At 46.9% G+C, this 21,999-nt stretch overlaps 1 protein-coding gene across 1 annotated transcript in view; it reads right to left on the reverse strand.

Moving 5' to 3' along the window:
• The window catches only part of LOC144680088 (putative Polycomb group protein ASXL3), a 350,418-nt gene that overhangs the window by 59,173 nt on the left and 269,246 nt on the right, over positions 1-21,999 (reverse strand). The gene's annotated exons all lie outside the window — the stretch shown is intronic.

Consider the following 21,999-nt stretch of genomic DNA (forward strand, 5'->3'; position numbering starts at 1 on the left):
GACTTGGATGAGGGAAATGTATGTACTATCACCAAGTTTACGGATGACACAAAAATAGGTGGGAAGGCAAGTGGTGAGGATGACACAAAGATGTTACAGAGGGATATAGGCAGGTTAAGTGAGTGGGCAAAAACTTGGCAGATGGAATATAATGTGGGAAGATGTGAGGCTATGCACTTTGGCAGGACAAATAGAGGAGAAGACTATTATTTAAATGGAGAAAGACTGCAGAAAGCTGCAGCACAAGAGGGATTTGGGGGTCCTCGTGCAAGAATCACAAAAAGCTAGCATACAAGTTCAGCAGGTAATAGGGAAGCCAAATGGAATGTTGGTCTTTATTTCAAAGGGAATGGAGTATAAATATAAGGAATTATTGCTAAAACTATACAAGGCACTAGTTAGGCCACACCCAGAATACTGTGAACAGTTTTGGTCCCTTTATCTAAGGAAAGATATACTGGTATTGGAGGCTGTCCAGAGAAGGTTCACTAGGCTGATCCCGGGTATGGAGGGATTTTCTTATGAGGAGAGGTTGAGTAGATTGGGCCTGTACTCATTGGAGTTTAGAAGAATGAGAAGCGACCTTATTGAAACATATAAGATTCTTAGGGGGCTTGACAGGGTAGATGCTGAGAGGTTGATTCCTCTTGTGGGAGAGTCTAGAACCAGAGGGCATAATCTCAGAGTAAGGGTTCGTCCATTTATGAGATGAGGAGGGATTTCTTCTCTCTGAGATTAGTGAATCTGTGGAATTCTTTACCGCAGAGGGCTGTAGAGGTTGGGTCGTTAAGTATATTCAAGGCTGAGATAGATAGATTTTTAATCAGTAAGGGTTATGGGGAAAAGGCAGGAAAGTGGAGTTGAGGATTATTAAATCAGTCATGATCTCATTGAATGGTGAAGCAGACTCGATGGGCTAAATGGCCTATTTCTGCTCACAAATATTATGGCCTTATGGTCTTATAGCTGTATTGCTGCCTGTACATTCTAGCAGCAGGATAGTGGCATCTTCTGCAGTCCTTCCATCTTGCTCTCCCTGTTGGCCTTGCAACCCTGTGCCTGCGCTTCTCCTCCCACAGGTCTTCCCTGCGATGCTGCCTGCAGACACCTGTCCTTCTCTCCCTTCTTCCCCTCTCTTACTGCTCAGAGGAGGTGCCCTCAGCAAAGTGCACAATCCCCATCTGCTGAAATGTTCACTGAAGGTTGCACTTGGCAGAAAGGTTCCAAGAGAGTTGACAAAACAAAAGAGTCCTCAGAAGAAAGCTAGCAAAGCAAAAACTTCAGAAAAAAACACATGGGAAAACGTCTGAAATCTTAGCAGCAGCAAACTCCCACCAGAACTCCTAACAACTCACACAGGCAATGCTCCGCTCCCCTTTTATCCCTGAGAAAAGTGAAAAATCGAGCTGGCTGCCCACCTACGTTGCCCGTGTGGCGAGCGCAAAATCGCATTAGCAAAGTAAAATTTACATCAGTTGAACTTTTAATTGCCTCAAGTGGCTGATTAATTGTTGGTGGGTGCTCTTCTGAGCCCCATGCGCTCAATGACTGAAATATTGCACAAGTGCACGATGACGTCGGGACATTTTCTCTTTCTTTATTTGTTCATGGGATGTAGGCATCTATGGTTAGGCCAGCATTGATTTCCCATCCCTAATTGCCTTTGTTCAGGGAGCATTTAAGAGTCAACCACATTTCTGTGTGTCTGGAGTCACATGTAGGCCAGCTGATTCCTTCCCTAAAGGACATTAGTGAACCAGATGGGTTTTTACAACAATCAACAATGATTCCATGGTCATCATCTGACTTTTAATTCCAGACTTTTTATTGAATTCAAATTTCACCATCTGCCTTGGCAGGATTCAAACCTGAGTCCCCTAGAGCATTACCCTGGGCCTCTGAAATACTAGCCCAGTGAAAACACCACTATGCCATCGCCTCGCCTTATACACATGCCCGATGTTTTTCGTGATATTTACGCTCTTCCAAGTCGGGCATGCGCCTGCTACCATTGTGTAAAATTCTGGCCATATATTCCTTCCACTGAGACATCACCTAAAAGAAGCACGAAGCTAGTTTTATAAGTATTTACACAATACACTGTTACAGTGAACATGTAGCAGGAAACACTAGAGTCAGACATATTTAATTATTATTAACATTTTGGCTACACTATGTTACATGTGTAGAGTGTTGTTGCGAAGGTTTGGGAAAAGATTTCATCAGGTGCCAAAGACTGAAGATTTGTGACATGTATTGAAAAGGGAACTTGCCGTAGGTGATAGCATATTAGTTGAAGCCATGGGAAAGATGCAGCAGGTTCACTTGTGTGCTAAGAAAAGGAGGCGAGTAAACCTCTAACCATAAATGACACTGTGTAGGGTGCAGCTTGAAATGTCTGACATCCATCCTTGATCCTTCTCTCCCATGGGAAAATCCACCACGTCACTATGTCAGCTGTTGTTAAAAAATGCACAATGGCAATTGCTGCAAAGGCTTCTGAGTATCTAAGTGCTAACAGAAAAAAATAAAGCAAAATAGTTGAGAACTGCCTGATAATTTGGCAATCTTGTTACTGGGCTCTTTAAACTTATTTCAGTACACCGCTCAGCACCTTTAACCCTGGGCATCCAGTTTATATTTGGGTAGGAAATCAAAGCAGCACTAAATTAGCAGATATTATGGAAAGTTTTGATGAAAGGTCACAGGCATTAACTTTGTTTCTCTCTCCACAGATGCTGCTAAACCTGCTGAGTAGTTCCAGCATTTTCTGTTCATATTATGGTAAATTATGGCCATTTATTATACAGTATTTGCCATCATTTATGTGCATCCATCCACAAACTCATGGATGTTTCCTGCAGACATTAAAATTTATGATGCCAGATTGGATCAAGTGAAAATGAATGAGGAACCAGTCTAATAGGTAGTGATCTAATTTTCTGATTGGTTAAGCTTACTTTACATCCAAAAATATGCACGACTGATCTGAAGATCTACTTTGATATGTCTGAAAACCTATTTAATCATTTAACTAAAATTTACTGAATAGTACCCAATTGTTCAAATTTAATTGTGAGTAATTAGACTGTTGTGTTAAATGTGAAAGTAACTCTAGGACAATGCACTGAGAGAGACAACTACTGGTCATGAGGTGAAGGCCAGATAGTAGTATCTTATTTTTAAAGCATTCACTTTTGCAGATCACATCGACAGATACCTGTGGGTCCTTCATTTTCTCAGCAAGTTGTGAAGTGAATGAGCTCCAGAAAACTCAAAGTGTCTCCTTGGTGGTATTCAATTTCTCCAATAGGCGCATTTGCTTTGTTTCCAAACTGACAAAGAATGCAGATTTTTCTTTCCAGTGTTTATCATGACATTGCTGAAGAGCACTGTATATTCTGCATGTTGCAGACAGGGTAGCATATCCAGAAAAGAAAATCCAAATAGGCAGCTATTCCTTTAAGAACCTTTTTGGCAAAAATCTGTTTGACCTTTCCTTGGTATGCTTTAAATTTTTTTTTATTTGTTCATGGGATATGGGTGTCACTCGCCAGACCAGCATTTATTGCCCATCCCTAGTTGCCCTTCAGAAGGTGGTGGTGAGCTGCCTTCTTGAACCGCTGCAGTCCATGTGGTGTAGGTACACCCACGTTGCTGTTAGCAAGGGTGTTCCAGGATTTTGACGCGCGACAGTGAAGGAATGGGGATATATTTCCAGGTCAGGATGGTGAGTGGCTTGGAGGGGGACTTCCAGGTGGTATGTTTCCATCTACCTGCTGCCCTTGTCCTGCTAGATGGAAGTGGTCATGGGTTTGGAAGGTGCTGTCTAAGGAGGCCTGGTGAATTCCTGCAATGCATCTTGTGGATGGTACACACAGCTGCCACTGAGCGTTGGTGGTGGAGGGAATGAATGTTTATGGGTGTGGTGCCAATCAAGTGGGCTGCTTTGTCCTGGATGGTGTCTTCTTGAGTATTTTTGGAGCTGCACTCATCCAGGCAAGAGGAGAGTATTCCATCACACCCCTGACTTGTGCTTTGTAGATGGTGGACAGTCTTTGGGGAGTCAGGAGGTGAGTTACTCGTCACAGGATTCCTAGCCTCTGACCTGCTTTTGTAGCCACAGTATTTATATGGCTAGTCCAGTTGCATTTCTTGTCAATGGTAACCCCCAGGATGTTGATGGTGGAGGGTTCAGTGTTGGTAATGCCATTGAATGTCAAGGTGCCATGGTTGGATTCTCTCTTGTTGGAGATGGTCATTGCCTGACACTTGTGAGGCGCGAATGTTACTTGCCACTTGTCAGCCCAAACCTGGATATTGTCCAGGTCTTGCTGCATTTCGACATGGACTGTTTCAGCATCTGAGGAGTCACAAATGAACATTGTGCAATCATCAGCGAACATCCCACTTCTGACCTTATGATGGAAGGAAAGTCATTGATGAAGCAGCTGAAGATTGTTGGGCCTAGGACACCACCCTGAAGAATTCCTGCAGTGATGTTCTGGAACTGAGATGATTGCCCTCCAACAACCACAACCATCTTCCTTTGTGCTAGGTATGTCTCCAACCATTGGAGAGTTTTCCCCCCAATTCCCATTGACTCCAGTTTTGCTGCTGCACTCAGTCAAATAATGTCCTGATGTCAAGGGCAGTCACTCTCACCTCACCTCGGGAGTTTAGCTCTTTTGGCTTGCTTGAACCAAGGCTAATGAGGTCAGGATCTGGGTGGATCTGAAACCCAAACTGAGCATCAGTGAGCAGGTTATTGCTAAGTAAGTGCTGCTTGATAGCACTATTGATGACCCTTGCATCACTTGATAATTAAGAGTAGACTGATGGCGCGGTAATTGGCCGGGTTGGATTTGTTCTGCTTTTTGTGTACAGGACATACCTAGGCAATTTTCCACATTGTTCGATTGATGCCTGTGTTGTAGCTGTACTGGAACAGCATGGCAAGGGGTGCGGCAAGTTCTGGAGCAAAAGTCTTCAGTACTATTTCCAGAATATTGCCAAGGCCCATAGCCTATGCGATATCCAGTGCCTTCAGCCATTTCTTGATATCATGTAGAGTGAATTGAATTGGCTGAAGACTGGCAACTGTGATCTGGGGGACTAGCCAAGATGGATCATCCACTTGGCACTTCTGGCTGAAGATTATTGCAAATGCTTCAGCCTTATCTTTTGCACTGATGTGCTGGGCTCCTCCATCGTTGAGGATGGGGATATTTGTGGAGCCTCCTCCTCCAGTGAGTTGTTTAATTGTCCACCACCATTCACGACTGGATGTGGCAGGACTGCTGAGCTTAGATCTTATCTGTTGGTTGTGGAATCACTTAGCTCTGTCTATCCTTGCTGCTTATGCTGTTTGGCACGCAAGTAGTCCTGTGTTGTAGCTTCACCAGTTTGACACCTCATTTTTAGGTATGCCTGATGCTGCTGCTGGCATGCCCTCCTGCAATCTTCATTGAACCAAGGTTCATCCCATGGCTTGGTGATAATGGTAGAGTGGGGGATATGCCAGACCATGAGGTTACAGATTGTGATTGAGTACAATTCTGCTGCTGCCCCACAGCGCCTCATGGTTGCCCAGTCTTGAATTGCTAGATCTATTTGAAATCCATACCATTTAGCACAGTGGTAGTGCCACATAACATGATGGAGGGTATCCTCAGTGGGACTTTGCCTCTACAAGGACTGTGCAGTGGTCACTCCTACCGATACTGTCATAGACAGATGCATCTGTGAGGATGAGGCCAAGCACATTTATCCCTCTTGTTAGTTTCCTCACCACCTGCTGCAGACCCAGTCTAGCAGCTATGTCCTTTAGGACTCTGCAAGCTCACTCCTTACCAAACCACTCTTGGTGATGGACATTGAACTCCCCCAGCCAGAGTACATTCTGTGCTCTTGCCAACCTCAGTGCTTCCTCCAGGTGGTGTTTAACATGGAAGAGTGCTGAATCATTAGCTGAGAGGGGGTGGTATGTGATAATCAGCAGGAGGCTTCCTTGCCCATGTTTGACCTGATGCCATGAGACTTCATGGGGCCCGGTGTCGATGTTGAGGACTCCCAGGGCAACTCCTTCCCTGACTGTATACCACTATGCTGCCACCTGTACTGGGTTCACAGTGGTGATGTTTGGGACATTGTCGATAAGGTATGATTCCGTGAATATGACTATTTCAGGCTGATGCTTGATTAGCCTGTGAGACACTCTCCCAATTTTGGCACAAGCCCCCACGGTGTTAGTAAGGAAGACTTTGCAGGGTCAACAGGGCTGAGTTTGCCGTTGTCATTTCCGGTGCCTAGGTCAATGACGGAGATTGTCCATCTGGCTTCATTCCTATTAGACATTTTAGTGGTTTGATACAACTGATTGGCTTGCTAGGCCAATTCAGAGGGCATTGCTGTAGGTCTGGAGTCACATGTAGGCCAGACCAGGTAAGGACGGCAGATTTTGTTCCGGAAAGGACATTAGTGAACCAGATGGGGTTTTATGACAATCGACAATGGTTTCATGATCATCATTGGACTTTTAATTCCAGATTTTTATTGAATTCAAATTTCACCATCTGCCGTCGTGGAATTCAAACCCAGGTCCCCAGAGCATTGCCCTGGATGGCTGGATTACTGTCCAGTGACAATACCACGACGCCACTGCCTGCCCTTAAATAATTATTATAATATAATTAAATTAAATTATAATATAATAATTAAATTAAATAATTTCTCCATAAACAGCAATCCCTAATCCTGTCAACATAAGAGGCAGAAATTTTATTCTCGTTTTGCAAGACAAAATAGCAGGGTAAAGACAAAAAGAAACAATACTTGGCCTTTGTTTTTGAATTAATTGCTTCTTTCCAATTTTTTTTTGTACAGATCAACAGTGCAACAAAGGTTACAGATATAGATCTCTCTACTTTCCCTACTGCCTCTGCAACCCCACCTCCCAATTCCCCAGCCCAGTAGAGAAAGTTGGGCAGAACCTATGATAATTTCCCAGAAAATGAGGCTGGAAAAATAGCTTTTAAATGAATATTCAACTTGAGAGCATTTTAAAGAACTCCAATGAACTCTTGAGTATAAGGTCAGTCAGGCTAGTTTTAGAAGCAACATACCATGCCTCACAAATTTACCAGATTACTTTGATGGGAATGGTAAATTGAATTATAAAGTGAGCATGTTAGAGAGAACACCCATGTTAGAGAGAACTTTCCATGACATTTGTGGGACAAGAAGGAAGAAAGCAGAACGAGGTTTCTGCTCAAAAACAAAAATAGCTGGAAAAACTCAGCAGGTCTGAGCTTTCTGCTCAGCCAAATGGCGGGTGCCTGACCACACTGAGCCTTCTAGATTAAGGTCTTATCTATTCCTATAGGGTTCCTGGCATAAAAATTACTTGTCATTAGGGACTTTTTGTTTAAGGCAAGATATCTGGTGCTGCTGGAGGGATTTAAAAGCCTGCTGCAGCATTGTTTTAAGGAAGCAATTTTTATTTAATTGGGATATAGAGCAGAGAACCACCAGAACACCACAGTTAACTGCTGTGTCCTTATAGGTGCTGTTTGGCACCCAAGAACCACATTCACATAGGTGATCAATACACAATGGATAAAGAGGAGCTGCATGCAACTGAAAGCATATGTACTTCTGATTCCTTCAAACACTCAATTCTCCAAGGATATTACATATTACAATGGGATAGATTTCGAACAGATCTAGCAACTCAAGACTGGGCATCCATGAGGCGCTGTAGGTACAGCAGAATTGCACTCAAACACAATCTGAATCGGCATATCCCCCACTCTACCATTACCATCAAGCCAGGGGATCAATCCTGGTTCAATGAAGAGTGCAGGAGGGCATGCCAGGAGCAGCACCAAGCATACCTAAAAATTAGGTGTCAACCTGGTGAAGTTATAAAGCAGGACTACTTGCGTGCCAAACAGCATAAGCAACAAGTGATAGACAGGGCTAAGCGATCCCACAACCAATGGATCAGATCTAAACTCTGCAGTCCTGCCACATCCAGCCGTGAATGGTGGTGGACAATTAAACAACTCATTGGAGGAGGTGGGTCCACAAATATCCCCATCTTCAATGATGGAGGAGCCCAGCACTGCAGTACAAAAGATAAGGCTGAAGCATTTGCAACAATCTCCAGCCAGAAGTGCCAAGTGGACGATCCATCTTGGCCTCCTCTGGAGGTCCTCAGCATCATAGATGCTGGTCTTTAGCCAATTCAATTCACTTCACGTGATATCAAGCAACGGCTGAAGGCACTGGATACTGCAAAGGCAATGGGCCCTGACAATATTCCGGCAATAGTACTGAAGACTTGTGCTCCAGAACTTGCCACGCCTCTAGCCAAGCTGTTCCAGTACAGCTACAACACTCGCATCTACCCGCCTATGTGGAAAATTGCCCAGGTATGTCCCGTATGCAAAAAGCAGGACAAATCCAACCCGGCCAATTACCGTCCTGTCAGTCTACTCTCGATCATCAGTAAAGTGATGGCAGGGGTCATCAACAGTGCTATCAAGTGGCACTTGCTTAGCAATAACCTGCTCACTGATGCTCAGATTGGGTTCAGCCAGGACCTCTCAGCTCCTGACCTCGTTACAGCCTTGGTTCAAACATGGACAAAAGAACTGAACTCCCAAGGTGTGGTGAGAGTGACTGCCCTTGACATCAAGGCAGCATTTGACCAAGTATGGCATCAAGGAGCCCTAGCAAAACTGGAGTCAATGGGAATCAGGGGGAAAATGCTCCACTGGTTGGAGTCATACCTAGCACAAAGGAAGATGGTTGTGTTTGTTGGAGGTCAGTCATCTCAGCTCCAGGACATCACTGCAGGAATTCCTCAGGGTAGTGTCATAGGCCCAACCATCTTCAGATGCTTCATCAATGACCTTCCTTCCATCATAAGGTCAGAAGTGGGGATGTTCGCTGATGATTGCACAATGTTCAGCACCATTTGCGACTCCTCAGATACTGAAGCAGTCCATGTCCAAATGCAGCAAGACCTGGACAATATCCAGGCTTGGGCTGACAAGTGGCAAGTAACATTCGCGCCACACAAGTATCAGGCAATGCCCATCTCAACAAGAGAGAATCCAACCATTGTCCCTTGACGTTCAATCGTATTACCCTCACTGAATCCCCCACTATCAACATCCTGGGGAGGTTACTATTGACCAGAAACTGAACTGGACTAGCCATGTAAATACTGTGGCTACAAGAGCAGGTCAGAGGCTAGGAATCGTGCAATGAGTAACTCGCCTCCTGACTCCCCAAAGCCTGTTCACCATCTACAAGGTACATGTCAGGAATGTGATGGAATACTCCCCACTTGCCTGGATGAACGCAGCTCCTACAACACTGAAGAAGCTGGACACCATCCAGGACAAAGCAGTCCGCTTGATTGGCACCACATCAACAAACATTCACTCCCTCCACCACTGACGCACAGTAGAAACAGTGTGTACCATCTACAAGATGCACTGCAGGAATTCACCAAGGCTCCTTAAACAGCACCTTCCAAAACCACAAACACTACCACCTAGAAGGACAAGGGCAGCAGATCGATGGGAACACCATCACCTGGAATTCCCCCCCCAAGTCACTCACCATCCTGACTTGGAAATATATCGCCGTTCCTTCACTGTCACTGGGTTAAAATCCTGGAACTCCCTTCCTAACAGCACTGTGGGTGTACCTACACCACATGGACTGCAGCAGTTCAAGAAGGCAGCTCATCACCACCTTCTGAAGGGCAACTAGGGATGGGCAATAAATGCTGGCCCAGCCAGAGAAGCCCACATCACATGAATGAATAAAAAAAATGGTTCCTGGTGAATTTGAATTGTGATATATAACACATCATGACAGCTTAGGACAAACCAAATGGACTTTCTGGTCTCTTCCTGCTTGACAATTTCATATATTAGTATTCAAATTCTCTGCTTGCATCATATACAGAAGAGTTGAGAACATTAATCCCTGGAATGAATTTGCAGATGTTATTTTAAAAATCATTAGACTAGAGGGCACAGGCGGGTAGTCTTATTCTGATGTTCTTCCTTCTCAATCACTTCATACACCCACTCACTGTCTCACAATCCCATGTGACCAATAGACATTTGAAAAGGTTTCATGCAGCTACGTACTAACATATATTGCTCTTCACTTTGTGGAGTTGTGCCATAGGAAGCGGTGCCTACAAAGAAGACAGAAGTACACATCACCCTACATCATTCATTCTGCCTACTCCAAGGAATCTTCTGAACTCTGAAAATTTTTGAGGTGAGCCCATTTTCAGATGCTGGCCCCACTCTCTGCCAAGGCGCACCTTCCGGCCAATTCGCAGGCTGCCTCTGTACTCGCCATCCTATTGTGGGCAGCAGGGAGTGAGAGTGGGGGTAGTTCAGGAGGCAGGAGGTGGGTACAGCACGGTACATTGCTAGGGCGGCCGGCAGGCCTCACGGTGTTGCCAATGACAGCTCTTCTGTGGGCCAATCAGCAGGAGGGACAGGGGCACTATGGAGGCGTCATCTTTATCAAGGCAGTGGCTGCTACCGCATCAGTCCCAGCACTATTGGAGACATCCACCTGCAGGAGATCCTGATGCAACGGGAAGCTTCTGAAATGGGAAAACGTCAAACTTGCCATTTTCTGCTGATAAACATTAAAAATCCTTGAAATTGCATGCAGCTCTAGCCTCCCACTTTGCAGTCACTTCCTCTGATTGCCAGGGTGCTGACACAACAGCAGCCTTTGTGACACAGGCTAAATTGCCTCGCAGTGGGAAAATTGCTGATAATTGCACCTTCAATTACTTTAAATTGGCTTCCTGCCACGTATGCAGGGGTTGCCAGCCTCGGTCCCAGCCTGCCCCGGCAAATCAGCCAGAGGTGGGAACATGTCAGCAAATTGGCCGAGTGTATATTTTTCAAAATTTCCATCCTTTACCCCACACTCCCAACACCTCCAAACCCACCTCTAAGGGGCCTGGGAAAATTCCTCCCCTTGTTCACAGCCTCTGCTCCCCACCATCAAGTATTAGCAGAGGTATAATCTCCACTGTAGCCATCCTTTAGCAAGTGAGTTTCCAGGCAGAGTACGAATGTGGAAAATCAGATGTTAAGGGTTTCATTAATCCTAGCCTTGTGGACTCTTACAAAATGATGTCATGGCTGCGCCTTGGAAGTAGATATTCTTCATCTCTCTCTCTTGCGTGATAATACATTGGTGACTTGGTGGGATGGAAACATTTGTGGTAATGAAGATAAAATAATTGTGTGCAGGACTTCATTGGGCCACACGCATGTCATCAATGACTCCCTCAATTTTCTGAGGAATCCTGCTATCTGTTCTTCTTTCTCTATAGGAAAGTGATGAAATGTTTGCCCAGTCAAACAGTGCATTAGCCACTTTTATGATATATCTGTGAACTAAGACTGGTTGATGTTGTTGATGTAACAGTTTGTAATGAGCCATGGCATAAAATTTCAGGGTGTGGTGACCTTGCTAACTATTGGCATTGCCATTCCTGTGGTGGAGATTGTTTCAAGTCGACAGCACAAATCTGTCATTATGGGCGGAATTTTCCTAAATTTGCACTAAGTGCGGTAGCGGGCAGGTAAAAAGGCATTTTACTGCCGATCGCAATGGCAGGTTTTCACGCTGTATCGTCACAAACCTGCCTAATTTTTTATGCACTCGCAGGAAACACACTGTTTCCATGGCGGGCGGGTTCTCATTCGCCCGCCCACCATCACACCGCCGTTGCATCACACTGGCCGCCATGTTTAAAGTCCAGCTGCAAACAGACATCTCAGTGCTTCCAACTCACCACTGCTCCATGGAAGACATGGCCCTGAAACTGAAGAAGACTGCAGCCCTCTGGTTTAATGATGGGTCTCACGAGCAGCTTTTGGATGCCGTGGAGGCCCGCCGGGTCTCCTGTGCCCCAGCTCTGGCTGCAGGATGGGCAGTAACATGACCAATCAGGCTTGGGAGGCAGTGGCAGTGGTGGTCAGCACCAATGCCCTTCAGAAGAGGACAGCCACCCAGTGCCACAAGAGGATGAATGATCTCCTCCATTCTGCCAGGGTGAATCACTCTTTTGATCACTCTCAACGCACACACTCACAAACCCAGCACACATCCACAGGGCCCTCACTCACTGCCAGTTCAAGGGACATCACCATTCACTCTCTCATACTCACCGTCATTGGCTTCATCCCATCCATGGGATCACTCAACACCCACACAGGCCAGGCATACTTGTCGTCTGGCCTGGTAGGCATCCTGCTTACACTTCCATCTCTATCCATGCAGGGCAAACTGGCTCACAACAATAGAGGCAGACAGGTGGTGGAATGCCCAAAATCAAGGTCCTCATGGAATTTGAAAACAGAGCCATCCAGCTGGCCGACGAGGATCTGGACCATTCCTGTGCTGACGGTGAGGTCGGTGGTGCTCAACCAAGTGAGGATCCAGCAGTACGACATCCATCAGACAACCATGCTATGAGTGATGTGTCCTTTTTCACAGGCCACTGTCATGCGCTAATTATCTCCACTTGCTTTCGCAGGCACATCTGGGAAACAGCCGACAGAGTCCATGACCCAGGGCCTCCAATCAAGCCCCAAAGAAACCTCTGGAGAGGAATCTGGAAGCACCCTCCCTGAAATTCCGTCACAGTGCTCCCCCACACCCTCCACCAGCACAGAAACACACACCTCAGTGGGGCCTAGCTTTAGAGTAGCCCAGATTCACAATCTGGTGAGCACATCACACTGTCTGATCTACAGCAGGTGGCAGCAGGGATTTCCCATGTTTCCGGCTATTGGAGGACTGCTGGAGGCCAGAACATTGCTGAGTCCGAGTCAGATGACGAGCTTCTGGATTTGGTCATGTCACCGTTGCTGGAGCTGCAAAGGCAAGCTCGGGAACATCAGGAAGGGATGTCACTACACTCCTCAGATTGTAAGGCATGATGGAGGAGTCTGTCCATCTTCAGTCTGAGGTGATAGCGCCGACATGCCAACACACCGAGGTCACCGAGGTAGGATGGCGGCCGCCACGGAGACCTTGGCCCAGGATGACGCTCCTGCACTGCTGCGCGGGCTCAAATCCATCGCTGATGCCATAATTGGCCTCCAGCAGTGTGTACATGAAAGGGATACCGGGCAGCTCAATCTCACTCCTTCCACTCACGGAGTCAGCCAGGGGCCCTCGGGCACCCATAGGGAGGAGGATCCGTAGGTGTGCACTCTGGGCCCATCCATCCAGGTGACTCCGTGAGTGTCCGGCCCATCCGACTCCCCTCTTCCTGTGACCTCAGCAACTCTAGCTTCACTGTCCAAGGAGGGTGCCACTGCCACACAGCAGGACCCGAAAAGCAGGCCGGGGCCCTCCAAGTCTCGGCCCTCCAGAGGACACACGCCAAGATCATCACAGACAGGGCGTCACAGTCAGCAGGCCGCCTCCACCTCCGCTGTGGATGTTGGGGAAGCACCAAGACGTAGCAGCAGGGTTAGGGCAGTTAAGGAGAATTAGATGCACAGCCTGGGCATGGGTTCTGACCACTTGTATATACTGTTCCCATTGTCAATAAACTCCCAAAAATGTTTCCCTGCCTATGGCTCCTTGTTCTGATGAGCAGTGTTCTTGTCATTCAGATGTGAAACCTTTCTGCTCAAGATAAAAGCAGGTGTCTCAGTCCAGGATCTCTTCCCTGTGTTCTGTGCAGCCTTCAGACCAAAGTGATGGTCCAGCCTCACACTCCCTGGAGACATTACTGATGCCTGCACCTCAGTGGTGCTTGTCATCGCTGCCAGAATGTAGTGGGCAGGCACCACAGAGTTCTCTCATTCTCTCAGTATTCTCTCAGCACCTTAAGGGAGGGGCTGGCCCCATCTCTTCTGCATCTGTGATCACTGATGCTGTGCTCCAACTCCTGATAGGCTCAGGTGCTGAAGACGGACAAAGTATCAGATGCCTCTAAAGTTTCATGGCTGCGTCTCTATAATATGACCATGATTACGGGGCACAAATGAGCTGTCCTCGGCCAGACAGGAGTCAGACATTCTCAGAGGCTGTGTGAAGATCTATGGCGTGTCCTCACTGAACGTCATCATCATCCTCCTGCAATCGAGCGACTATTAGGGCCTCCTCCACGTCTGCATGACAGGAGCATTCTCACAGAGAGTTTTCATGCTGCCATAAGCCAGACTGGAGTCAAACATTCACAGATGCAATGTGAGGAACTATGCAGTCACCCCACTGCATGTCATCTTCATCCTCCACAAATTTAGCAGCTCTGAGTGCCTCCCGAGCACGCCTGCCTCATCTAGCCAGTGCGAGGGCCTCATCTCCATCATTGTCGCCTCTGAGGACCTCATCAGCCTCATCCCTGTTGATGTCCTCCTCATCAGAGGAGACGTGCAGCTCCTCCATCTCTTCCTCAGACAACTCCCTTCCCTGTTGCAGCGCCAGGTTGTAAAGGGCATAGCAAACGTCGACGATGCATGACACCCTTGTGGACTATATTGCAGGGCTCCACCAGACCGGCCCAGGCACCAAAACCTGATCTTCAGCATCCCGATGTCTGCTCCACCAAGTTGTGAGCTGCAGCATGAGCCTCATTATACCGTTGCTCTGCTGCAGTCTGAGGCTGCCGCATGGGTGTCATCAGCCACGGCCTCTGCAGGTAGCCCTTGTCCCCAAGAAGCCATCACTGCAGCTTCTGTGGACCCTGAAAGACTCCAGGGATCTGTGACCGACTGAGAATGTAGACATTATGCACACTCCCTGGAAACTGTGCACACACCTGCAGGATGCGTTTCTGGTGGTTGCATACCAGCTGCACATTCAGCGAATGGAAGCCCTTGTGGTTGAGTTAGTCCACCGTGTGTTGCGATGGAGATCTGAGTGCCACATGAGTGCAGTCGATCACACCCTGCACCTGTGGGAAACCCGAGATCTGGGCGAATCCAATCGCTCTTGAATCCTGGCTGTCCTGGCCCCAGGCGAAATGCACAAAGTTGTGTGCCCTCGCAAAGGTGACATCCGTGATCTCATGGACGCATTTGTGGGTGGAGGCTTGAGAGATCCCACAGAGGTCACCTGTGGAGCTCTGAAAGGAGCCACTGACATAGAAATTGAGCCCATGGTTACTTTCACAGCCACTGGCAGTGGATACCCTCCATGTCGTGGTGGCGCCAAATGCTGCAGTAGCTGGCAGATGTGAGCGAACAGGTCCCTAGACATTCGCAGTCTTTGGCGACACTGGTCCTTGGTAATCTGCAGGAATGAAAGGCTGCGTCTATAGCCCCTGGGTGTTGCTAGGCGCCTACCAACCGCGGCTTGCTGTGGCTCTTGGGCAGCATGTGTGGGAGCCCCAGCCGCCCCTTCTTCATGAGGTTGCTGATCCTGCCTCAGCACAGCCAGGAGCCTCAGTCGCTTTCTCCTCCGTCTTCTTCGCTCTCTCTATGCCACAAGACATACAGCTAGTTCACTAGGCTCCATGATCCTGATGTACTCCTCCTGCAGGATGAAAGAGAGAGACATGTGGTTAGCATGGGTGTACTAAGAACCTGTCCTGGTTAAGTGTGACAGCCCCTTAACTCTTCCCGGAGAGTGCTGGTCACCACTTGGATGGCCAGAAATTAGGCTGCAAGGCTGCCCTGTTAGCTTGAACCATGGAACCTGGTCCAAACCGGGATGCTGATATTGTAAGGGGCTGTGAGCACCTCCAGCAGTGACTGCTCCATGGCCAGCTTTAGTGAAGAGATTGTACAACATGTGCAGCCTAACTACTCTGCAGTCCGCTAAAGTGCTCATGAATTTGCAGTCTGTACCGGTGAGAGGGGATGCTCTGGAGCACTTGGTGGCACTTTGATGTCTCTGCATTGCTTGAGTGGGCAGATAAGCTAGGAGCCCGACCCCAATCATATCAATGTGGCTGAGCCTGAACTATCTCAGTTGCAGAGAAATTGTCACTTTCTACAGGTTTCCCGAATGCGTGGTCACTTCCCCCGCCCAAACCCCCCCACCCCCCACCAGTCGCCTTAGAGGCAGGGCTGCCCTTAACCACCACCCACACCCTTGCCACCAGTCGCCTCAATGGCAAGGCTGTACTTTCCCCCCGTCACAAGTTGCCTCAACTGCAAGGGTGCACTTGGCCCCCACGCCCCCATCCCCCAACTCCCCCTCACCCTCAAAAGTAATTTTCGAGGCAGGACAGCACTTGCCCCCACCCTTCCCCCTCACCCTCAAAAGTCACCTCTGAGGCAGGGCAGCACTTAACCCCGACCCCTACCCGGTGCCCCTGAAGCCTGCAAAGCAACAGGCGACCCTGGTGAGCTCTGCAGAACGTTGCTGTGCACTCATCTCCAGTTCACCCAAAGTGCAGGCTGCCAAGTGCATGTTGCTTCTGTGCTGTTGTGAAACTTGTCGGAGTGCTTTCCCGCCACCGTGGACGGACGATCCAGCGGGGGTGCAAGAGCCTGGCAGGATGGCCTGATATTAATATGCTGATGTATTACAATGAGGTCCCTGATGACTGATGGCGGGAAACGTGGCTCGCCGCTGACAGGCTGAGTGGACAATCGTGACCAGCCCTCCCCCCATCGTGAAACTAATCCTGCCATATTGTCCACCCACACCACCTATTACACCTGCCTCCAGCGGGCATGGAAAATTCCGCCCTGTTGCTCTTGCGAAGTGTAAGCTGCAAAGACAGTTTTCCTCAGAGCTGCCAAGGCCGGTGATATGTCGGTGGGCCTGTGAGCAGCAATAGTTGTGGATTGTCCATTGCAGCAGGAGCCTCATTTGCCTGGAATCGATTGTTTCCTGCTCTTGTTCCTCAAAATAACACAGAAATAATGGGAGCTCCATTGAAATGCTCAGTTTGCAAATTATAATTGCAGCAATTAAAGATATCTCAGCTAAAATTCTTGGCTCCAACCTATGAAATAGCTGGGCAAGAAATGATATCAAGAAGTTGCTGATTTAATTTACAAGCAAAACCACCATTCTCCCCTTAAATGCTGATTATTTTTTAGTCAACGCACAATAACTTTCACTGAGTGCTCACTTTATATTGGTGACAGTAGCACAGCAAGATTCTGGCAAAAGTCATAGAAAATAGCCAGTGTGCTGGATTGCACCCCAGTAGGATTAATTGTAATATTGTACTGAAGCAGTTGTCTGTTTTCGTAAGAAGTGTAATTGTGCCCACCACCCCATCCCCCCCAACTTAATCTCTGCATGATGCACTTTGCATGGAAACCAACCAATAGATAACTCTGATGAATTTTACGACTCTCCCACTATTGGTAGCAAGTAAAAAATATACCCAAAATTTAACTTGAACCCAAAATGGGTTCAAAGTTGATGCAGCAATGACTCCCATGTGCCGATCCGTGCTAGCTTTGGGGCTGAGATAAATTCAGCATTGGGGCTCATTTAAATGTTGCCCGTTTGCATTTCCAATGAGAAATCAGCTGGCTCCTACACAAACAGATCGGGTCAGGGCGGAAGGTGATTTGAACTGACAGCCTTGAATGCACCAGCAGCATTATGGATTTTTTGGGGGGTTCCAAAAGGAGCATTTCTGTTTCTGTTGAGCCCATAAAAATAAAAACTAAAATTTTTTCTGGATCTTCATTTGAGCAGCCCTTTAAGGATCATTGGTTAGACTGCTCAACATCTGGTGCTACTAAACGGATCAAACTCTGTCCTCTTGTAAATAAATTTCAGAGTTTTACATTCAGTGTGGGACCCTAATTTGCATATTTAAGGAGCTTAATTTTTTTTTTCACAATTGTTAAAAGAAACAAATTCTCCAAAATGATGATTTACGAAAAGGCCAAGCGCTCTGCTAAAAGTTTTATAATTGAAGTAAGTTGTTGGGCTAGGTTTCCATTGAAGCTGCACCAGAGTCCAGTCAGTAAATGCACAGTTGCTTGCTTTTTAACCATTTCCAAAGTAGCCAGGGTTTGATTAGAGGAATATATTTGTGATAGTGAGGGAAGAAAGTTAGGCTTCAAGGGCAAAATGTTCAGAAACACATGAATGATCAAGATGATGGGTCACAAAGTGCTGTTTCATGATAAATGATAAAAATCCTGCATAATTTCCTTAAACTTTTTTCTGGAAATTTTGCTTTCGTTTTTTGCATCATTATATATCATCTACAGCCTGGCGGTAGGATGATGAACCTAGTGTAAGGCACCTACGAATGTCAGTCTGTAGCTAGACAGCAGCATTCCTGATTTTCTCACCTTCTTATATTATCATCACCATCCAAGAACCCATTAGAGTTTGTAACATATTACATTGGCACATGAACAATTACAAAACAAACAAGTATCTGACAATGTAATGTAGTTGAACAAGAGTTGTTAAATTCTATCAATGGAATTTCATTTTGGTGACAATATAATGTTTGGTGTAAGGAAGAGTATACAGAAAGGGTACATAAATACCCCTTTTGTGATAGTTTAGGAAATTTTTACAAATCGTTTTCTAAGCTGTAAATTGTAAATGGGAAAGAGATAAATATCTATATCTATTTACCATAAATATCACTGTTATAAAATCCTGTTTCATATCAAAAAATGATTTTTTTGTATTGAGTGGTCTGAAGCCACAGAATAAGTTTTAAAAAGACTGAATGGCAGCATTTTAAATGACTTAAACAGCAGTTTTTAAGATGACCAAACATCTACATAACCACACCTTGCTATTTACAAAGCTATCAGGATGGAGTGAGGCTGTCTAGAAATAGTCCACTAGAGACAATCAACTTCAACAAGTGTGAATGACCCATCTCCTGAACCATTCACAAAATATCCAGACATAACGTGTGAATTCAGGGGGTGTGGACTAAACTGTTAAACTCAATCACTTTGGACAATGGACCCCAGCTTAGAAGGGGACTCACCCACCACCACCACCACCCGCATCCTCCCCCCCCGACCCCCCCACCAACATCAGCCATGTAATCTAATCACTTCAAACGATGGATCTGGAATGAGGGTTCTGCAGCTTGCTGCGATTATATTTAGACACTGGCCAGTTTGTGAATGGAGATCATGTGAAAAGCAAACTAACCCTTTGTGTTTTTAGAAACTGCATTTGCAGGGCAGTCGGAGTGCCGGGAGACCACGTGTGGGTGGGTCACAGCAAAAAGAAGACTCATATTACCTCTCTCTCTCTCAGTCATTCTGAAACATGCCCTGTCTGTATTCTGACCAGTCAAACCACCGAGGCAGCATCTTTAACATAAACTAAGCAGCTGCTGACTCCAGAAAAAGAGACAGAAATCGTCCATCAACATATTAAATTGTCTTAACGCAGAATCCGGAAAGATTACTCAACCCAGCCTGAAACTATTCAAGTCATTGGTCTACAGGATCCATATATGATTGACTTTCTTTTAGGACTCTTAAACCATTCACCTATCTTCCCTCTTTGTGGCTGACTTCTGTGTGTATGTGTGTGTGAATCTCTTCAGTGCATGGCCAGGATTTTGCAGTCGGCGTGCGGGGGCAGGTCCGACATGCTGGAATGTAAAATGGCATGCAATGACGTCGGGCGTGCGTCCCGACGCCATCGCGCAGTGTCGCGATGTTTCATTTGGCAGGCGCGCACCAGGTTCGGCTGCACGCCCACCAATAATTTAAAGGCCTATTAAGGCCACTAGCAACCTCATTAACTTGAATTATACACTGCCTGTCCAGCCTAACGGTTGGCGGGCAGGCGAAAAGGTCAGGCGGCCTTTACGTTTTTTAGGAAACCTCATCCACGAGCGGGATGAGGTTTCCTAAAGCTTTTACGAATTGAATAAAAATCTTTCCTGAAAAATAAAATCATGTCCCATCTCATGTGCCACAGCCACATGAGGGGGGTATGTTTCATTAAATTTTTAATGTTTTTGAATAATTTTTTCAAAAAGCGCTTCAATCTCCCTAAGGGAGCTCCATGCCTCAAGAGGATTGAAGCACTCCTTAGCGCGTATGCACGAAAGAGCGCTGGACCCAACTCTCCCTCCCCCCCCGGCCCGCACAGCTATTGCTCAGCGTTACCACTCGCAATCCACGCTGGGTGGGCCTTAATTGGCCCGCCTGCATGAAATCGCAGTGCCGATCCGTTTGTGGGCAATGGTCAGCTCTGCGACTGTCCCCGCCCACTCCCGCTGAGCCCACCCGACAGGGGAAAAATTCAGGCCCATTTGTGTGTGAGAGAGTTGGGTGTTTTTAAATTATTTTTATATATTGGGTGTTAAGTACAATAAATACTATTTCCTTTTCTTTTAAAACTTACAAGAAATCTTGTGTACAGGAAAACCTGTCTGTGTATATCTTTTACAGTCATGATACTTAAACAGTTAAACACTCACTGAATTGGCAAGCAAATTATTTTAAAATACCTGTTGCGGTCAACCGAGAGGAGGGTAGAGAGGGGAGCCATTCTACCATTTCTCACCTGGCCATAACAATCACAAATACATGTCTAAGCATGCTTTTAACATGCAATACACATCATCACACTTAAGGCATCATACTCTGGTCTTGATTGGCTTCAGATATAATTATAGTGAACCTGAATTGAGGATATGGAAAATATACAAATCAGAAATGTGGAAAGCAGCTAGCAAATCTTGAATAAGAAACTATTAACAACCAATCCTGAAGAACCCGAGATTGGGAGATTGAAAACAGCGCGAGAGGAGAGTCAGTTGGGAGATTGAAAACAGCGCGAGAGGAGAGTTAGTCGGGAGATTGAAAACAGCGTGAGAGGAGAGGTGATTGGGAGATTGAAAATAAAAGGAGGGGAAGCTGAAGAGAAGCGGCCAGCGTGTGAGCGGCCAGTGTGTGAGCGGCCCAGTGAAGGAGTGGAGCTTTGAGGCTTTGGCTGAGAGGCTTCGGCGAGCAGAGGCTGAGGACGAGCTTGCTCCCAGTGAGGTAAGGCCAGGTAAGTTCCTTTAATTAAATTAGGAGTAGGTAATGGAGGCAGCAGTTAGGGCAGTCGAGTGCTCCGAATGCAGCATGTGGGAAGTCAGGGACAGCATAATTGTCCCTGATGACTACACCTGCAAAAGATACATCCAGCTACAGCTCCTGACAAACCGAGTTAGGGAACTGGAGCTGGAGCTGGATGAACTTCGGATCATACGGGAGGCAGAGGCAGTAATAGACAGGAGTTTCAGGGAGACAGTCACCCCTAAAAGTCAGGAGGTAGGCAGCTGGGCGACTGTCAGGAGAGGGAAGGGGAATAGACAGAAAGAGCAGAGCACCCCTGTGGCCGTTCCCATCAACAATAGGTATACCGTTTTGGATACTGTTGGTGGGGTCGACCTACCAGGAACAAGTTGTAGTGGTCGCTTCTCTGGCACCGAGACTGGACCCTCAGCTCAGAAAGGAAGGAGGGAAAAGAGGAGAGCAGTAGTGATAGGGGATTCGATAGTTAGGGGGACAGATAAGAGGTTCTGTGGGAGAGATTGAGAATCCTGGATGGTCTGTTGCCTCCCTGGTGCCAGGGTCCGCGATAACTCGGATCGAGTTCTCAGTATTCTCAGGAGGGAGGGTGAGCAGCCAGATGTCGTGGTCCATGTAGAGACCAATGACATGGATAGGAAGGAAGAGGAGGTCCTGCAAAGAGAGTTTAGGGAGTTAGGTGCAAAGTTGAAGGACAGGACCTCCAGGGTTGCGATCTCAGGAGTGCTACCCGTGCCACGTGCTAGTGAGGCTAGAAATAGGAGGATAATGCAGCTAAATACGTGGCTAAGGAGATGGTGCAGGAGGGAGGGCTTCATGTTTCTGGACAATTGGGCTCTGTTCCAGGGAAGGTGGGACATGTTCCGACGGGATGGTTTGCACCTGAACTGGAGGGGGACTAACATCCTTGCGGGTAGGTTTGCTAGTGCTGCTCCGGGGGGTTTAAACTAGATTTGCAGGGGGAGGGGAACCAGAGTGT

This window comes from Cetorhinus maximus, chromosome 4 (assembly GCF_964194155.1).
Source record: "Cetorhinus maximus chromosome 4, sCetMax3.hap1.1, whole genome shotgun sequence".
NCBI lineage: Eukaryota > Metazoa > Chordata > Chondrichthyes > Lamniformes > Cetorhinidae > Cetorhinus > Cetorhinus maximus.